This window comes from Gracilinanus agilis, chromosome 1 (genome assembly GCF_016433145.1).
Source record: "Gracilinanus agilis isolate LMUSP501 chromosome 1, AgileGrace, whole genome shotgun sequence".
NCBI lineage: Eukaryota > Metazoa > Chordata > Mammalia > Didelphimorphia > Didelphidae > Gracilinanus > Gracilinanus agilis.
Genome location: NC_058130.1, coordinates 423398162 through 423413905, shown reverse-complemented (window position 1 = coordinate 423413905; position 15744 = coordinate 423398162).

Here is a 15744-nt window from a genome sequence, read left to right as displayed (position 1 = left end):
GACATCTGCTCTGAAGGCATGGATGCTTTAGAATTTCAGATCACAATTTAGCATCTCATAAACTCCCTCATTTTATTCCCTATAATTCTCATGCACTACTCCTCTTGAGGAATGTTTGTATTTCCTGAAAACCTGTCGACTAGGCAGCTGTAAAGATAAAGCAATCTACCTCATTTTGGTATTGTCTACTTAACTTCAGTTCTCTTCAAATTGGGCAGAGGATGATCCCATACACTTTCTAGCTACTTCTGAAAGGAGAGAAACCTCAGGGCTATAACTCAAGTCCAGATTTCCTGAAAGACTGGTATCCAACACATTTTTTAAACCCAATGAAGAGTCTTTATTTTATACCATAAACAGGGAAAGTGAGGCGGGACACTTTCACTTTGAGCTTATGTTGTTTAACAACTTTTCATAAGTCTACCCTGACTTTGAGGAAATTAAATGAAAACTACAGAATTCTTAATTGGAAAATATCTCAAATATGAGAGGACCTTTGGTTCTTTTGGGGAAGTCACCTCAGGCCCATAATTCAAGTCCAAATTGCCTAAAAAACTAGTATCCAACACAACTGATTTTTTTGTGAGAATGATGGGGGAAAGAGGGAAATAGGAAAGTTGCTGGGTTGCTGGGAAGGGATTTTAGAAATCTTAAATTAAGTTTATCACTGGGTTGTGCTTCCTCAATGTCAATTCAACAAACTTGATAAATGTTGAACTGAATGGTCCCATCTTCCTTCCTGACACAACTCAGCTATACCTTCAAAAATCAACAGATTGAAATCATATCATGAAATTATTGAGGCTTGGAGCAGGAAAGGTGTGCTATTGTTCTTGCTCATATAAATAAATAATCAGAGAATCAATCTGTAATTGATTTTGTAGGAAGCTAAACTTCATGATTTTGTATAAAAATTGTAAGTACCGTTACATATATTTTTGGAAACAGTATCTTTTTTATTTCTGCTTATTGTTTGTTGGTAAGGACCAGCTTATGCTCAAGGTAACTGCTTTTGTCCTATACAGAGAGAAAGGCTAAGAGACAGATTTAGGAAACAAAACCTTCTACTAAATAAGTTTGAAAAGGTTTAAAGGAAAGGTACAAGGTTTAGAATAAATTCCCTAATACTAAGGGGATAACGAACTTGAACCACACCCAACTCAAGGCTTCTCAGGAAGACCACTTCCTTTTGGGAATTCCCAGGCCTGCTCTATCTCCTTATCTCTATCTAATTTCTATGTATATAAAGCTATTTCTAAAATACTTATAAATATATCTATTTCTTAATGTGCTATCTCCAAGTCTCCAATACCAGGCTAGTCAGGTTTTGGCCTAGTCAGCCAGAGATGGCTTCCTGGCCTAGGTAGGCCCAAAAGCCTTATCTTCACTCTACAGGTTCAAAAAGAAAAAGATCTTTCTTCTTTCTGTTAGTTTCTCCTGTACTTACTGCCAAACTCACTTTCTCTCTCCCAACTGCCAAACTGGTATTCCCAAGCTTTCAAAGGGAAATCCCAGAGAGCCAACAAAACACCAACCTCCAGAGCCAACGTCAACTTCCAGAGACTCTGACAGTTGAAAAACCAACCCTTCTCAGTACCTCAGAATTCCAGCAGGAACTCTGGCTCCAAGTTCCAAACTAGGCCTCAAATCCTGAGACAGTATTCCTTAGGCACTAATCTCTTTTAATTAACCCCAAATCTTATAATATTTCCAATAGTAGGGCAAACTTCTAAGAATAATAAAAGTAATATATATTATTTGTTATACTATTATATTTATGTTATATAGTAGTACAAGTAATATATTTGAATATTGTTATATTAATATGTTAACATATTATTATATATTATATATTATACTATTCTCAGAAGGCTGCTTTGTATACATACACATATGTATACTTCATGTTTTAATATATAGTTATAAACACATATGTATAAAAAATAAGTCTATATAAATGTATATATTTATATATAAATGTATAAGTATATGTAAAAGCCCCTCTCTGATCATTGGTGACCTACCATCCTTTAAGGTTTAGCTAAATGTCATCTACTCCATGAAGTTTTCTGTAATTCCCTCGCTCCTCTCCCAACTGCAAATGATATCCTTTATTCAATAGCAGAGAACTTTGTACTTTTATTATACATCCACTGTATTTCATTGTATTATGTTTATTTGTGTACATTTTTTTAATCACCCCTTGAGAGACAGAACAAAGTTTGATTTATCTTTGTTTCTCCCCCAAAGAGTAACACATTAAGTTGCACATGGTGCTTTAAAAACATTTGTTGGAAAAAAAAATGTCGAGTATTTTTCAGGCAGCAACTTTCAGATCCTCCTCACTAATGATGGGAAGCAAAATCCCCATGACCAATCGAGCTGGAGGATGAGGTATAAGTGCCTATCCTGAAGCCAACTGGGTGAAAGGAGCTGAAGAGAACATTAACAGTAGTGAGTGGCTGATTGTCGGGCTCCATGGATGAGACTGCCTCTCCTCCAGCTGGAACAGGGCCATGACTTCAATCCCTAAGGCAAGTTTTCCTGCCTAACAGAAGTACAGTCATGGCCCCCAACCAGTCAGGTGGCATAGACGGGGAGGAGGGGGAGGGTGTGGAGAGACAGCAGGGAAGGAAGCTCAAAATGTGCAAATAATCTACAGTGCAAAAAATAGCTACGTGGCTAATTGGGAGTTGACTATATTTCTTTACTAGCAAATCAGTTACAGTAATTCTGCATTCATGCACAATCTTGTGCAGCAACGAATTTCCTTTCTCTTGAAACTTGAATAAAAACCACATCAAAAAGAGTTTTAGAACAATAGCTTTAACTCTAAGAACAAAAGGTAATAAAATTTGGGATATCTCCTCATAGAAAGGTCAAAGAGAAGCCTGGAAAGACGAAATGAGTAGATTACAATCTAATTCTTCAGGGACCCAGGAGAGACTTCTGAAGAAACCCAACTTGGAAACAGACACAAAGCACCACGAAGTGCCAGAAACACAAACTGAACCGGTTCTTCCAGGGCAGAAGCGAACTGCGCCTGACTTTTGAGAATACGTGGAGATACTGCAGACCCCAGGGTAAACCTCGGGCACCCATCCTCCCTCATGGGCCACTGCCAATTCCCTCTCTCCTGTTTCCCTGCCAAAGGTCTCAGATGAGTGGTTTGTACTTGCTACCTCCATTTTGTCACCAAATTTCTTTCTATATAAACCCATTTCTAATATCCTTAATCCCTGAAATCTGGTTTTTCTCTCTTCCATTCTTCTAAAATAACTATGAAATTGCCAGCAATCTCTTCCTCTCCAAATGTGAAAACCTTTAAAAAAATAAGTTCTTATCATGCTCTTTGAGTTCTCTGGGACATCTGGGCACCCCCTCCATCTGAATGTTCCCTCAGTTCTATGGCTTCCACAACATTCCACCGTCTTGATGTTCATCCTACCCCATGGTAGACTTCTGTTGCTTTTCATTTTCCTTTTCTGTTCTCCCCTCTTTCTTCCTGCCTCCATGGGTGACCCCTTCCTAGCCTCAGTCTTTAGCCCATCTTCCTTCAAGGAAACAGTTACTAAGCAGCTACTATAGGGATTTTATGGGAATAGGGATGGGACTGGGGCCATGATTTTATTGATACAAAGGACATAATGGATGAGAAGTCTCCTTCTGCTAATGCATGTCTGCCTTACTTTGCAATGTATAATCTGAGAGTTGTCGGAGCCTTAAGATGTTTAAGAGCTTTGCCCAGGATTACACAGATAAAACACACATAGACACATCTCAAAGGTGAGATTTGAAGCTTCCATCTCCTGACACCAAGGTCAGCTCTCTTTTTACTGCTCCATAATGTCTATAATCTGGGGATACAAAGATAGAAGAAAAAAAAACCCAAACTATCCCTAGTCCAAAGGATCTTATATTCCACTGAGGAGACATAAATCCACTGGACCACCTCGTTGTGCACACACACGTTTGTGTGTGCATGTATAGGAAGGGTGTATAGACACACATGCAGTGCTTAGGTATATGCACGTATGTAGTTATATGCAAGGGTATATGTATATGTACTGTGTAGGCTGTATGTACACATATATACAGGCTCTGTACCACACATACAGGACAAATACAAGGTAGTTAGGGAGGGAGGGCACAAGGTGGTCCTTGAGCTGTGTCTCAAAAGGAGTAAAGGATTCTATAATGTGGAGGTGAGGAAGGTGAGGAAGGAGTGTATCCTGGGCATGTAAAGTACAAAGACATGGGGATGGAAGACCAATGATGGGGTGTGAAAAATAGAGAGAGGTCTGGCTTGGCTCTTAGAGCACAGGGATCATGTGTAATGAGGAAGTAAAGATATACCAAGCTCCTGGTGTAAAGAACTTGAAAAGTGAAATGGAGAATTTGTATTTTCTCCTAAAGGCAAAAGGGAAGCCTGGTGTTTATTGAATAGAGGTGTGACATGGGTAGACCTATGCTTAAGGAAAATCACTTCAAAAGCAGTGTGGATGACAGATTGTTGAAGGGAGAGACTTGGAGCAGGGAGGCCAACTGGGAGGCCATTTCAAGCTATCTTCTCTGCAAGTTTTAAGAGAGTTTGGATGAGGAGCACTCAAAGGTTAAGTGACTTGCCAGGATCACATTCATTCTGTCCTAGAGGCTGGACATGAACTCAGTTCTTTTGGTTCCATGGCAGGCTCTTCATGCATTATGGTCATTTTGCCTCTCATATACTCTCATGCCATTAATCAGATTTTCATTAATTATTTAAATGTCCCATGCTCATTTGAACTAGATTGTAAATTTGAAGGCAAAGACTACATTTTACTCATATTCCCTGAGAAGCGCACAGTTCTTTCTATGCACACTGTAAAATATCTGTAACAACAGGAATGCTTTCTCTAGCCTTTGGATGTTCTCAGGAAATAGCTATCTAGTACAGTAATGGGCAAAAGAAAGGAAATGCTCATCTATCAGTCTGTTTCTAAGGCAACTCTTTCAAAGTTGCATTGTATTGTATCCTACTCATTGTGTTCATCAGATTAGATAATGTCCTGTGGCCAGAGAGAACATATGCCGGCCATAGTTTGCCTATCACTGATCTAGTATATTATCCAATGAAAAGATATATGTAAAGTATTTTTCCCAAAATTAAAGCACCAGCTAAAAGTTAGCCATCATTACTACTACTACTATTATATTATTGTTCTCTCAAATTAGTGATGTTAGTTCCAAACCAGAGTACCCAATTGCTACTGCATACTGATTTTCTATATATAGCTCAACTGAAAGATGTGTTGCTAACCCAATTAGCCCTTGGGTTCTCAAGCAGCTTCTTCATATTGTTTTGCTTTTTTTTTTTTTAAGAATAATTCCAGACAAAAATGAGGGAAGGCCCTTCAATTGGGGAATGGCTGAACAAATTGTGGTATCTATTGGTGATGGAATTCTATTGTGCTCAAAGGAATAATGAACTGGAGGAATTCCATGTGAACTGGAATGACTTTCAGGAATTGAAGCAGAGTAAAAGGAGCAGAGCCAAGAAAACCATATACACAGAGGCTGATACACTGTGGTACAGTCCAATGTAAGAGACTTCTCTGCTAGCAGCAATGCAATAATCCAGGACAATTCTGAGGGACTTATGAGAAAGAACACTATCCATATTCAGAGGAAGAACTGTGGGAGTAGAAACACAGAAGAAAAACAAATGCCTGATCACATGAGTTGATGGGGATATAACTGGGGATGTAGACGCTAAATGATCACCCTAGTGTAAATATCAATAATATGGAAATACGTCTTGAAAAGTGACACTGTAAAACCCAGTGGAATTGTGCATTAGCTATGGGAGGGGATGGGGGGAAGGGAAAGGAAAGAACATGAATCTTATAACCATGGAAACATATTATAAATTAATCAATTAAATAAAATTTTCTAAAGGGAAAAAAACTAAATAAATGTAAGGATAGAGTATCAAAAGAAAAGAATAGTTCCAGACAGATGAGAAAGGAAAGCAAACTTCATCAACAAAAACTCATCAAGATTGGGTATGTAAACTCTAAGCAATCACCCTAATGAATAAATTTAATAATATTAATAATAATGAATAAAATTAATAATATGGAAATAGGTCTTGATCAATGACACATGTAAAACCCAGTGGAATTGCTTGTTGGCTACAAGAGGCGGGTAGGAGAAGGGGAGAGAAAGAACATGAATCATGTAACCATGGAAAAATCTTATTAATTAATTAATTAATTAATTAAAGATTTTCAAATAAAAAAACTCATCAAGAACTACCTGGGAAATAAAATATTGCCTCTGAATCCATGCCTGCTGGCACATTTTTTTTCTGCTCCTTTGCAAACAATCAAATGGAAGGAAGTTAAAGGCAATAAATAAGGTTCACTTTGGGATTTGTTCTCTACCTTTACTCTCTGCCCTCTTCTCTTACTCAATTCTATTTGGAGGATGCCTTCCTTACTGCCTATTACACCGAGACACAAATTACCCTCTCTGACTCCTTAAAGTCAAGGACAAGCAATGTAGATGCTTTTGTGGGAAGCCAATAAGAGAATAGATAAAAATCTGAGACTCCTCTTTTGACCCCTTTTGTGATCCTTGTGATTTCTTGTTGAAAAGTATTGTGGCCTTACTGAAAAGCTTTAAGTTCCTAGCTAACCAGTAGTTAAAAGGTTAACACTCTTCCCCTTTGGCCAGGAATGCAGCTGCCTGGTACAGCCAAGGCCTAAACCTTAGCAGGGGTAATTCAACCCTGAGAAAATATTCCCTGACTTGGCTTTCTGATAAGAAAGGACCCAGTCAAAATTCAGCCTTGGCCTTGTTCTATTCTGAAGCCAATAAGACCTTTTGTATTTTGATATGACATAATTTGTAACTTCTGCACATCTGTGAAGTTTTTTTTGGGGGGGTTCTTTTGTGTGAAATGAGTCTTGAAATATATATATAATAAACACAATGCTCCTGGAGACAGAGCTGAAAGCATGAGCTAAAAGATCTTCATGTCCCGTTATTTCCTTATCAACTAAACTGTCCTTATCAGATTATCAGAGATGATAAAAAGATCTCAGGATGCTTTCATTGACCTTCCTTAAAAAATAATCAAGGACTGAAAAGATTTTACTCTCATCCTATTCTGAATTGTTGGGGCATTTTCAGTTCCCTGACATTTCTTTGGAAATTTCAATGGGGTTTCTAGTAACTATGCGGAAATAACAATATTTATTTTTTCAAAAAACAACCCTCCGACCCAATTTGGTGTTTATTGAGTGTCCACATGGCAGTTGGTGCTTAACAGTGCATGTAAGACATGGCCCAAAATTTGTTTATATAACACCCTAAAGCATGGAGCCTCTGGACAGCCAACAAAAGCCATAATTAGAACAAGGCAACCCTGAATAATCATTTCCTGGTGTGGAGACTATTACTCACAAATAGATTCACAATGACCATCATTCCTGCTTGCACAATCTTAAACCTGGAAATGCTGAGTGTTTCATCTGGGAAGATTTTTCATATTTGCCCAATTATATCAATTCCTTTGCTTGGACAGCAAACATTTCTTTGTCATAGTTCTTAGCATTTAGAGCTATAAGGGACTTATGAGATCATTTAGTTCAGCTTTCTCGTGTTAGAAATTCAGAAAACCAAGGTCAGAGATATTAAATAATCTACCCAAGGTCACACAGGATTTGAACTCAGTTCCTGTGACTCTAGGTCACCTAGTTTTTAGATTCTAAAGAGTTCTGTGCCTTCAGGACTATGCTAGGTTTTAAAAAAAATTGGTATTTCAGCTGATTCTTGAAGGAAGATAAGTGTTCTAAGAGATGGAAGTGAAGAGAGAGGGCAATTCAGGCACTGGACTGGGAACAGTCTGAACAAAGGCATGGAGATGGGGAATGTACAAAGTAGCATTTATCAGCTGCTTATTATGTGCTAAGCACAATGCTAAGACCTAGGGACACAAACAGAAAAAAGCCATTCAGTTCCTTCTTTCTGGGAGCAAACATTCTAATTGGGGAGAAAAATACATAAAAGAAAAGTCCAACTACAAGGCAAATGGAAAGACCTAAGGTTGTAACTGTGGGGTGGATAGTAAGAGTCCTTAAGTTACAAACAGTGCCAAGTGTCTAAAGGATATAGAGAAATGGTAGATGATAAAGCCCAGGGAAGATTATAAGGCCTGATGGTCCTCTATCTCACAAGAAAGAATCTCCCATCTCATTCTGGATCTGAGTTGTGGGTGGCCCCAAGCTGAGGGAGGGAGGCAAGAAGGGAAGAAGGATAAAGGAGAATGGTACTCCCATGGCAGGTCTTCTGGCAGCCATGCCATCTCATGGGGAGTATACTGTAGAGGGAATGAACTGTAGAACAGTTGGAGAGAGCTTAGATTATGAGGAGGCAATGTGAAACAGTGAGAAAATGACCTAAGCCTCAGTTTCTTCAAATATAGCTTTTCCCCCCAATTTCCTCAGTTGCAAAACTTAAGCAGCTGTATGATGAATGGATCGGAGAGGGGGAACCAAAGTCAACAGAAGCAAATAGGAAGCTCTTGGAATAGTCCAAATAAGAGGTGCTAAAGACCTGAACTTTGGCAACTATAGTATGAGTAGAGAGAAATGAACAGATTTGAGAGCTGCTAGGGAGGTAAAATTAACCCTTTCAGTTTTACAAGTAACACTTTACTGGTGTTTGGTCCTTTAGGTTATTAGAATTTTTTTTTCAAACAGTAAATTCCTATATGATAACATTTCCATTAAGTTTTAGAGGGACACAGTCATGCTATCAGCTTCCTCCTTCCTTAGACGCTGCTCCTGGTTGATTGTTGTTTTAAATATTTACCTATTTAATTGACTTTAAGAACCTTTCCACTCCAACTGATATATGTGAAAAGATGTCAAAAGGTAATTTTGCAGGGAAGAAATCCAAGTTATCAACAGCCATATTTTAAAAAATTCTACAAAGTACTATAAAAGAAATGAAAATTAAAGCAACTCTGAGGTTCTACTTCACACCCATCAAATTGACAAAATTGACAAAAAAGGGAAATGACAAATGTTAGAAAGGCTGTGGGAAAATAGGCACATTAATATATAGTTGGTGGAGCCACGAATTAGTCTTGTTATTCTGAAAAGAAGTTTGGAGCTATGCCCAGAAAGTTACTAAACTATATACTCTTTGATCCAGGAATACCACTACTAAGTCTCTGCCCCAAAAGGGATGAAATAAAAAGGAAAAGGTCCTCTATGTACAAAAATATTTATAGCAGCTCATTTTGTAGTGGCAGAGAACTAGAAACTAAAAGAGTACCCATCTATTGGGGAATGGCATACAAACTATGGTATATCATTGTAGTGGAGTACTATTGTGCCATAAGAAATAATGAAAGAGAAAATTTTGGAGAAAACTGGGATGACTTGTATGAACTGATGCAGAATGAAGTGAGCAGAACCATAACAATGTAAGCAATAACAACAACATTGTAAAGACAAACAAGTTTGAAAAACTTAACAACTCAGATCAATACAATGAAGAAGCCTGCTATTCACCCTCCTGGCAGAGCTGATGGACTTATTGTAAAATGTAACACACAATTTTGGACATAGTTAATGTGGATTTTTTTTTTGCTTGACTATATATATTTGTTTAAAGAGTTTTGTTTTTCTTTTTCATTAAGGTGGAACAGGATAGAGAAAATAAATGCTTAATATTTGAAAAAGAAAATATATCTCTGTTTTTTAAAAAGAACATTTTTAATGTGATCTAAATTCGATTGACTCTTTCTTAAGATGCAACCTTTCCAACTGCTTGTATTATTCAGTTTGATTCAGTAAACATTCATGAAGTGCCTAGGAATTGTGGATACAAAGAGAAAATTGAAATCTTTGCCCTTGAGAAGTTTGCATTGAACATGGCCTTCTGAGCTGTAACTTTCTTTTCAATAACATTACCTCTTACAAAGCAGTAACTATAGGCCAGTTTTAGTTTATGCACTCTCTTTTGCAAATTTGACTATGAAAAAGGCAAACTCCTCTTTTATCATGAATTTAAATGCCTTTCCATTCTAACAATTTTTAACTCTCCTTTAGGAGATGATTGCTTGTTTAATGTGTCTCTTGTGACAGCTACCATCCTGATCCAGCCAAACAAATTTATTTTTCCAAACATTGGTTATTCAAGGTCAAAGTCTCAAATCCTGAGATCCATGACAGAGTTTCAAATTGTTTTATGAAACATTTGGAAAAAACTCAGCTAATTTTGCTGTGAACGCTATGGCTTTTTAAAGCATTTAGTTGTAGAAATGTAAAACCCTCCTGAGCCTTGTGCTTCAATTTTATTTGGTGAAAAAGAAAAGTTCACTAAACTTTTTGTGGTGATTTAAACCTCTTGAGCCAAATCTATCCTCGGAATGAGTTTGTAAATTTTTTTTGAAGTTGAAGTATGCAGAGAGCTATATGGCTTAGAGGAAAAAATAATAGACTGATAGCCCTGAGAATAAGGCTCCATAAGTAGCTCTACCTCTAACTAGATTGGTGATTGGCATTTCACCTTGATGGGACTCAGTGGTCACATCCATAAAAGGAAAAGAATAATAATAATAATAATACTGGTACAATTTAAGTCAGGGTACATGAGGTCAAATGAGATAATGAGCCTAAAATGATTACTATAATGATGTCAATGAAGGTGTTTTTGACTCAGAATACATTGCCTATTTGCTGCTTTGGAATATCACCATGCCTTACTTTCTGTCTTAGAATCATTATTCAGTAATGGATCCAAGGTGGAAGAGCAGTAAGGGCTTGGCATTTGGGGGTTCAGTGACTTGCCCAGGGTCACAAAGCTAGGAAGTGTCTGAGGTCAGATTTGAATTGAGGACCTCCTGTCTCTAGACGTGACTCTCAATACAACAGTATAGAACTTTAAACTGATATGGAATGGCAGGAAGCTTCCTGAATGAGGCATTAACTTCCTAAGTCAAATATTATTGGTTCCTATTCCATCTAAGATGAATAGTTTGAGAGGCTTCATGACACATGGAAAGAGTTTCTGGGTTTGGATTGAAAGAATATGGATTCAAATCTACTTACTGTCTGTGTGACTTTGGGCAAATCACTTACAGGATCATAAATTTAAAGCTACAAAGGCTCTTAAAAACCATCTAATCCAACTCCCTCATTTTATAGATGAGGGAAACTGAGGCCAGGGGAAGTGAAAAGATTTGGTCAAGATTACACTGGTACCAAATGTTGAAAACAGGATTTCAGCCTTTGGACCTCTGGTTCCAAAATCAGTGCTTTTTCTACTCTAGCACTCCACTCTCTTTTTGGACCTCAGATTACTTATCTATTAAAGGAGGAGGTTAGATGAGATGGCTACCAGTTGGAGATTAGAGAAAGTTCCAAAGTCTAGGTTTTATTCCTTTGACAACCTGCACTATAAAAATTATCATTCAAATTCCTTGAAGACAGGAATTATTTCATCATTTTTAGTCTTTAAATCACTAGCACTCAGTGCCTTGAATATTGTAGCTTTTTCCCCAAAAACTTTGCCTTTTATCTTGGAATTAATACTGTGCATTGGTTCCAAGGAAGAAGATCAGTGAGGGTTAGACAATGGGGGTTAAGTGACTTGCCCAGGGTCACACAGCTAGGAAGTGTCTGAGACCAGATATGAACCCAGGACCTCCCCTCTCTAGGTCTGGTTCTCAATCCTCTAAGCCACCTAGCTACCTCCATGTTGTTGATATTTTTAATATGCCTATTGCAATGATCAAGAATAATCTATAAGGGGCAGCTAGGTAGTACAATGAATAGAATGCCAGGTATGGAATCAGGAGAACTCGGGTTCAAATATGGCTTCAGACACTGCGTGGACCTGGACAAATCACTTAACTTCAGTTTCCTAGTTCTTACCATTCTTGTGTTTTAGAAATGATCGCTTCTAAGATAGAAGGTAAAGGTTAAAAAAATTTATATATAAGTAATGATATTTAAATTAGTTCTTTTAATCAACAATTACATTGGAGGAGGAAAAGCATGTTTATTTCTATTATCTTTATAGAAAATGTCAGGTAAAAGTATGCCTAATAAATTTTATTGGTCAGATATGTGACAATGACTAAGGTACCACTGCCCCCTGGTGTTAGCACACCCCAGTCAGGAAAAGTATTGGGGAGGGGTGGAGGGTGGGTATGGGGGAGAGAAGTTGTTTCAAGTACTGAAATTATAATCATAAACTCTAGAAATACCACTTCTAGCTGTCAAATAATCTGGCTATGGTACTCAACACTTATAGTCTCTCCAGAAGCAAAAGATGGGAATTTGGAAAGATCTGAGAGGAAAGGTCTATCAGGATGATTTGATATAGGTTAAAAATTATTATGAGAGAGTCTTAGATTCAAGAAGACCTGGGTTTGAGTCATCCCTCCCTCTGAATTACTTGCTATGTGACCCTAGGGAAATGATTCAATCTCTCAGAGTCCTGGGGAACTCCTTAAGATTATATAAATTGGGGAAGGGCAGTTAGGTGATTGGATTGAGAGCCAAGCCTAGAAGTGGGACACCCTGGATTTAAATCTATCCTCAGACACTTCTCAGATGTGTGGCAAGTCACTTAACCCACATTGCCTAGCCCTTACTGCTCTCCTGTCTTGGAACCAACACACAGTATTGATTCTAAAATGTAAGGTAAGGGCTAAAAAAAAAAATTCTATAATTGGCTGAAATCTGGATTTGCCTTGATAAAGGAAGTTCCTCACTGTGACTTCCTCACACCCAGTAAAATAGCAAGTCCAATCCTATTCCATGTCCTTGTAAAGAAAAGTCTGGAACACTGAGATATAAGAAAAATCTAAAAAATTCCATCTGGAGGCAAAGAGGATATTCAAGAAATGAGAAACAGTTTTTAAGTGTATATAGAGCAAGAGTTCTTAATCTTTTTTGATTCATGGGTCCATTTGATAGCTTAGTATAGCCTATGGATCCATTCTCAGACTAAAGTTTTTAAATACACAAAATTAAATACATAAGATTTCAAAGGAAATAAATCCTACTGGAACATAGTTATGAAATTTTTTAATAAACAAAAATTTTAGGAATACTAGTTAAAGAAACCTTGATATAGATGCCAATCATATAAGTAGAGTTGAATCTTTTTTGTGAGGACAAGATGGAATTGCAGGCTTAAATTAGTTACAGGTGGGAATTAGGCTAAACATTGAAAAGAACTAAGGATTGAGGATTTTTTATTATATTACCAAAAGGAGACTGGAGAATTACTTTCTTTAGAGATTTTCATGAAAAATATAGACTTTTCTTAGCTGATATCCACTTCGGTTATTTCAAACTCAGCAGTGATTCCCAAAGTGGGCACCACCGCCCCCTGGTGGTGATGCAGCGATCCAGGGAAGCAGTGATGGCCACATTTTTTTTTTGGTATTACATTCTATTCTGAGTTCAATAAATAGTTTCATAATTTCCAGAGCGTGCTAAGTAATATTTTTTTCTGGAAAGGGGGCGGTAGGCCAAAAATGTTTGGGAACCACTGGTTCAAAGGAAGTAATGAATAAAGACAGACAAGTAATGTGATGCATGGTGGAAGAAGATTTGACTTTCACTCAAAAGACCTTGCCTTCAAATGACATTTCTAACATTGCCTCTTTGACCTTGAGAAGACTACCTCCTGTTACAAGCAAGATAGTACAATGAGAAAAGTATTGAATTTTTGAGACAAAGGACATGACTTCAAATCTCTGAAGCAAGTCAAACTAGATGTCCAGTTCTAAATATACAATCCTTTGATCTCTCTTTGTCTCTTAATTTATCTTTAAAATGAGGAGGTTGGACTATGAGGTGATAAGTTGCATAACTTAAATTTCTTCTGGCCACATATTCAATGCTTTTCTGACTAAATGCTAAATACTTCCACAATGGGGAAAAAGCATATGTGAGACCTACATATAATACGTTGTTCCTCCAAAGTTGAGTCTGAACTTTTCCTAATTTTCAAGTACTGGTTTTTCATTAAGTGAAAACACAAACATGCTGGGCTAAAACAAGTATTAGTCCATTTACTACAACCTTCTGCTTCTCCCAAATGCCTTATATGACTCTAAATTTATTTTGAAGAATATTTGCATTGAGAATACATTTCTATGCTTAGGAGATTAAGGGAAAGATTTTATCAAACTGTTATGTTTATAATAACAGAGTTGTTGGGAAGCTGATGGGCTGGCCTGAGCTAGAAACCTGCAGGACACTCTCCTCCCCCCCCCCACATACGCTTGAGTGAGTAGGGAGGGGTAGGTAATCCTTGCTCTCAAACCCCTCCCACCAAGCAGTTGGAATCAGTTGATAATGGAGGCAGGGCAATGGCTACTAGCTAGGCTCAGCAAAGGCAAATCTCTAATGAAGTTCACCTTCTCAACTTATACTCCCCTCAGGTTTGATTGAGGAACAAAGGTGAAGCTAGATATCTTGTTGATAAGGACAGAGGAGGATCTGACTTCTTTGGCTGGCCACTGAAGGAACCAAGCTCTTTGGTAGCTGTGAATATGCCCAAAATAATAGTCGGGCACAACTACTAAAAGATGAGATTTTATAATGATAAAAGAAGGAAGGAATAGGCCGGGAAAGGGTATTTAGGTTTTGGATAAAATCTGGGAAGCCCTGAACTATTAGGTAGAAACTGCCCCTTCCCTGCAGGAGGGAGTGGCAGACCTTTAGCTAACTTGCCCTCAAAGCTTATAGTAATTACTCCTAATATCTAAATAGCTAAATAACTATTATGTTGTTGCTGGAAAGGTCTAATCCTGCTAGATAGACAAACTCCTGAGTAGAAACCAAAATGGCTTTTGCCACTATGGCCACCAAGGCAATCCCAAATTGGGACCAGTGAGCAAAGTGACCTGCTCACTTCAATCCCCAGGAATCAACTGTTTAACTCCTTTCCAACTGTCCCCTCACCCAGAGTTCTGGGGGGGGGTCCCCTGGAATTTTGGGTGAGGCTTGACCTTGTATCTTGCAGGAATTCCACCCTGCCATTTTCCATGTTACACAAATCTGAAGACTCTCAATCTAGACCAATGTCACACTTGTGTCTAAAATTGACTTGAGTTAAACATCTTGATTTCCCCCTAGGGCAATTCCATTCTGTACCCTAAATACATAATTGAACTATCTGAGAAAACTTGGCAACTCATAGTCACAAAAATCTGTGTATCCTTTGAATGTGGGTAGAGTTCTTTTCCATAAATCCCTCAGAATTATCCTGGGTTGTTGCATTGCTGCTAGTACAGAAGTCCATTACATTCTATTTTACCACAGTGTTATCAGTCACATTCAGAGGAAGAACTACAGGAGTGGAAACACAGAAGAAAAACAACTGATAAACACATGGGTTGATGTGGACATGATTGGGAATGTAGACTCAAAAGGATCACCCCAGTGCAATTATCAATAATATGGAAACAGGTCTTGAACAATCAATAATATGGAAATAGGTCTTGATCGATGACACATGTTAAAACCAGTGGAAATGCGTGTCAGCTATGGGGGATGGGGTTTGGAGGGGTGAAGGGGAAAGTAAGAACATGAAGCATGTAACCATGGAAAATTTTTCTAAAAAATAAAATAATAATTAAAAAAATCTGTGTATCCTTGACAAAAAAAAAAAAGTCACAATCCAGTCTCAGACACTAGCTGTGTAATCCTGGGCAACTCACTT